Genomic DNA, 6,000 nt, shown 5'->3' with positions numbered 1-6,000 from the left:
AAGGGGATGTGGCCATCTGTAGTGCGCCACATAGTGAACGGGGAGCCATTTGCGCCGGTGGTTTGTGCCTAAGTACACAGCGTAGACACAGAGAGGACACAACAGAGCAGAAGGGTAAACATCATTTAGACATTACAGTTCTTCTGCTCTGACGGACTTGATGCTGATGACGGGAGAGCCACTTGGAAAGCACGACGATTTGCTTGGCGCTGGGAATGGCCGGACAGTGTGTGTGAAGGGGGGTGGTTAGGGGGGTTGCTGTGTCGTCGATGGGCGTGACCAACTATGGCCCGGGCAGTACAGTAATTAGCCTGTACAACGTTTGGAAAGTGGAGGCTCCTCTACTGGTTTGCCCACAGATGGCACCCTATTCTGTACACCCTGACGAGTGGGCAGTATGCTGCGCTGGAGAAATACGTAGCGTCAACACTGTCGTTATATAATTTGCAGATGTTCATGGAAAAACTGTTTCCCATGAGTTTACCTGAATGGCAATTTTTTTTATCAGCAATGTTTAAAATGTTCTCTGTGGATTGTATAATATACAGTTCAGTGATGTCTTGACAGTAACAGTGATTTGACGTCATTCTGAGAAGAGGGGATTTACCCCCAAAGAGCATTATGCTTAAACTTTTTACGGTTCAATCCCTGAGAACGGTTAGTAATGCTTTGACCATAAAGCACAAACACGCCCACACACTTTAACACTACCCCCACTGTTGACACGCGCACACACACACACACACACACACACACACACACACACACACACACACGGTAGTGGTGTGAGACTGTGGAATGTGGTCCTACAGTCGGAGGAAGCCGGAAGGAAGATGTTACGATACCTGGAGCATTAATGGTGTCCTGAGCACCAGCTGTTGGGATCCGCTTCTCAAATATTGACCTGCTGTGGAGGGAGATATCTGACAGCACGTCATCTTATCTCTACGTCAACAACTTGTGTAAACACCTTTAACCCGGTGCACGACCCCTGCCAGCGACACACACACACACACATACCGGGTGCAACATGCGCAAACACACACATACACAATATGGAACTGCACACACACGTTGTGTAGACAATACATGGCGTGTCGGCGAGCTGGTGCCTTGAATGGGAGGGGGAGGAGGTCATTTTGTTCTCTGTCCATTTACCAAGGTAAAGCCAGTGGTGTGCGATCATTAGCCATCATCAACACCATGGATACAAATCCATATTATGGTGTGGTAGCTGTTTTTTTACCGTATTGTTGTGCGGCATTATTATGGTGCTCTTAATATTTTAAATAGCCAATGTGTGGGAAACCAAAAATACCCAAAACAAAATATGCTTTAACCAAAACACAAAGGACTGACGTTAAAATACACTGAACAAAATTATAAACGCAACACTTTTGTTTTTGCCCCCATTTATCATGAGCTGAACTCAAAGATCTAAGACTTTCTCTATGTACACAAAGGCGTTTCGAAAAATTTGGCAGTACATCCAACCAGTATCACAACCGCAGACCAAGTGTAACCACACCAGACCAGGACCTCCACATCCAGCATCTTCACCTCCAAGATCATCTGAGACCAGCCACCCGGACAGCTGCTGCAACAATAGGTTTGCATAACCAAAGAATTGTTCATCTGCATGCTTGTCATCCTCATCGGGGTCTCGACCTGACTGCAGTTCATCGTCATAACCGACTTGAGTGGGCAAATGCTCACATTCGATGGCGTCTGGCACTTTGGAGAGGTGTTCTCTTCACGAATGAATCCCGGTTTTCACTGTAAAGGGCAGATGGCAGACAGTATGAAGTTGTGTGGGTGAGCGCTTTGCTGATGTCAATGTTTTGGATCGAGTGGCCCATGGTGGGGGTGGGGTTATGGTATGGGCAGGCATGTGTTATGGACAACGAACATAAGTGCATTTAATTGATGGCATTTTGAATGCACAGAGATACCGTGACATGATCCAGAAGCCCATTGATGTGCCATTCATCCACGACAATCACTTTATGTTGCAGTATGATAATGCATGGCCCCATGTTGCAAGGATCTGTACACAATTCCTGGAAGCTGAAAACATCCCAGTTCTTGCATGGCCAGCATACTGACCGGACATGTCACCCATTGAGCATGTTTGGGATGCTCTTTATCGCTGTATACGACAGCGTGTTCCAGGTCCTGCCAATATCCAGCAACTTCGCACAGCCATTGAAGTGGACCAACATTCCACAGGTCACAATCAACCTGATACTGACTGGTTTTCAGACCCCCCGGACCCCCCCAATACAGTGAAACTGCAAATTATTTTAGTGGCCTTTTATTGTGGCCAGTCTAAGGCACACCTGTGCAATAATCATGCTGTCTAATCAGCATCTTGATATGCCACACCTGTGAGGTGGATGGATTATCTCGGCAAAGGAGAAGTGCTCACAAACACAGAATTAGACAGATTTGTGAACAATATTTGAGAGAAATAGACCTTTTGTGTACATAGAGAAAGTCTTACATCTTTGAGTTCAGCTCATGCTAAATTGGGGCAAAAACAAAAGTGTTGCGTTCATAATTTTGTTCAGTGTATATTGCCTCAAGTACTTTCTTGTATCACACACAGTGATGTTTCCCACTCAACACGCATGGTCTAACTGAACCCACTTACGAGCCTACAGCTATTTCATTATAGTGCAAACTCTTGGCCCATCACACAACTCCTGGTCCATGCCACAACTCCTGGTTCATGACACAACTCCTGGCCCGTCACACAACTCCTGGCCCAAATATGCCGTCGACATCACAGCCGTCTGTATGTCTACGGTCTCTGACCCAGCGACACCGTACTGCTGCGGCACGTGTCCGGGCTTGGTACAAACAGTCATTGTCCCTGACATCTGCCGGTGACGGTCTAATCCCTATCATCTATCAGCATCCCTATTCTCTTCATCAGAGTTATCTATGGCCCCAGCTAACCCAACCCTTAATGTGGTAAAGCTCTTTAGCGGGCCCCTAAAACCCCCACATCCGTCTGGCCCGTTTATGGCTGGAGTCTACCTTACACAAAAACGTAGGCACTCGCCACTGTAAGTCATACTGGATACAAGTGCCTGCTAGGTGACTTCAGTGTGAATGGACCTCGGGCACGACCTGTGTGGAATAGTCCAATAAAGACAAAGACATCCGAATAGCCCTCTAATACTTCTGCGTGACCTTTAGGTGACCTTCATTGGATCTCCGGTGCAGTGCCTGTCTGACCAACATTATGACTTCCCCAAACCGTCCATCATATTTACACATTTTGATTTTATGAACTGAATCAGGGGTCTCAACTTACGTTTCGGAATTATAAGGTGCCATCGTAAAATTGGGTGGTGCACCAGGGGTTTTCCAGCCAATCAATTAACCTGTCAGCAAACACAGGCATTACAGTTTAGCCGGGTATGCAGGCCTTGTGGGCCTGATCGTTGCTGAACGACCAGCCATAAGTCCGCCAAATCCTTACCAATGACCGCCAGTAGGGGGCGCTCATCCCTATGGCCTACGGTTTGAATCTCAACACCCCAGGGCAGTGACAGGGACACCGGCCTGTATCGGCTGACATCCTTCAGGTGGGGCGTTAAACGAGCGTCCTGACCCTCTGTGATCACTGAAGCTCCCATCAATAGGTGTTAACTGGGGTCTTGGCTGCGTTACCCAAAACCATACATTTTCCCCATCTAGTGTGCCTGGCACACTTATAGCCCAATACCAACATCCAGTATTAACACCACGCTGACCTATTCCCTACAACAGACAAGACCCCCCCCCCCCCCCACACCCACCCACACACACACACACACTAACACAAAACAAAACGCTCCACATCTCTCCAGATGCTGCTCCCACTCCACAGTCAAATGGCCTACAAAGCACTGCAGCCACACTTTAATCTGCTGTGTAGCCGGCATTAAAAATTGGATTGAGGCGGATAAAATTAGATTAGGCCCTGGCTGCAGGATTTATAGGGGGAAAAATTTAAAAGCTCTATTTAGCTTGAACATAATCTCCTTTCACTCTCTTTTTGTGCAGCTCGCCTCGCAGGGAGCAACCAGCCGGACAGCAGATGCCACCGAGAGGTTCCCCGTGGTTTTCTCCACTCCTTTCACTTCGACGGTTTCTGCTGGGGATTTTCTGGCTGGTTCATTCATGTATCAGTCTCTTCCAGATTCTGCGATTGCAGAAATCTTTGCATTATCAGCCATTCCTTTCATATTATTGAGTGTTTGTAACATTCCGACTAAACATACAGAATGCTTTTAGGGCATTACCTATTAAACAATCTCTCTTGGAGATTTCAAAAAGGGTGGTTGTAAAGAAATCGGCAGTCCAACTGTGCAGAGAACATCATTTTAGATGAACTTTACGTAAAACACTGAATCTGCGGCTCTTGTTTTGCTTTCGTTGGAATGAGCACAATGAACATCAGAGCAGCTAATGGGAACCAGTTGTTTCCGATCTCATGACATCTTAAGCAGGTCTAATGCATGACAGCGACACGTCTTACATATTAAGCATGTTTAAGAGGCTCTTGGCCCGAAAATACAGTATCGACTTAATTTCCCTCTTGACCCTAAAAGCCTGTTAGAGTGTCCATCTGGGGTACACAAAGACACACACACAGGCAGTGCAAAGAGGCTGGTCTCTGCCAGCAGTTCCGCCTGGCTGTGATCTTAGTTTGGAGCTGGATTTAATCCCCTCAATCTGTCCTGCTTCTACTGTATCTAGCAGGTCAATTTAATCTACAAAGCCACTACACCACCTAGCAAGTACACCACCCAGCTAAAACACCACCCAACCACTAAACCACCCAGACACTACACCACCCAGCTAAAACACCACCCAACCACTAAACCACCCAGACACTACACCACCCAGCTAAAACACCACCCAACCACTAAACCACCCAGACACTACACCACCCAGCTAAAACACCACCCAGCCACTACCCCACCCAGCCAATACACCACCCAATTAATACACCACCCAGCCACTACACCACCCAACTAATACACCACCCAACTACTACACCATCCAGCCACTACACAACCTAACTATGACATTATCCAGCTAGTACACCGCCCAGCTACTACACCACCCAGCCATTGGTACTCCGAGTCATTACCCAACCCAGCTACTACACCACCAAGCTACACAAACCAGCTATTACAACACCAAGTCACAGACCATATGACCAAATACAGGATTTAGGATCACATCCTCCACTGCAGGGACCATATGACAGAATACAGGATTTAGGATCACATCCTCCACTGCAGGGACCATATGACAGAATACAGGATTTAGGATCACATCCTCCACTGCAGGGACCATATGACAGAATACAGGATTTAGGATCACATCCTCCACTGCATGGACCATATGACAGAATACAGGATTTAGGATCACATCCTCCACTGCAGGGACCATATGACAGAATACAGGATTTAGGATCACATCCTCCACTGCAGGGACCATATGACAGAATACAGGATTTAGGATCACATCCTCCACTGCAGGGACCATATGACAGAATACAGGATTTAGGATCACATCCTCCACTGCAGGGACCATATGACAGAATACAGGATTTAGGATCACATCCTCCACTGCAGGGACCATATGACAGAATACCGGATTTAGGATCACATCCTCCACTGCAGGGACCATATGACAGAATACAGGATTTAGGATCACATCCTCCACTGCAGGGACCATATGACAGAATACAGGATTTAGGATCACATCCTCCACTGCAGGGACCATATGACAGAATATAGGATTTAGGATCACATCCTTCACTGCAGGGACCATATGACAGAATACAGGATTTAGGATCACATCCTCCACTGCAGGGACCATATGACAGAATACAGGATTTAGGATCACATCCTCCCTGCAGGGACCATATGACAGAATACAGGATTTAGGATCACATCCTCCACTGCAGGGACCATATGACAGAATACAGGATTT

This window comes from Esox lucius, chromosome 13 (assembly GCF_011004845.1).
Source record: "Esox lucius isolate fEsoLuc1 chromosome 13, fEsoLuc1.pri, whole genome shotgun sequence".
Classification (NCBI taxonomy): domain Eukaryota; kingdom Metazoa; phylum Chordata; class Actinopteri; order Esociformes; family Esocidae; genus Esox; species Esox lucius.
The sequence above is the reverse complement of the archived record's forward strand: the minus strand, read 5'-3'. Positions refer to the sequence as shown.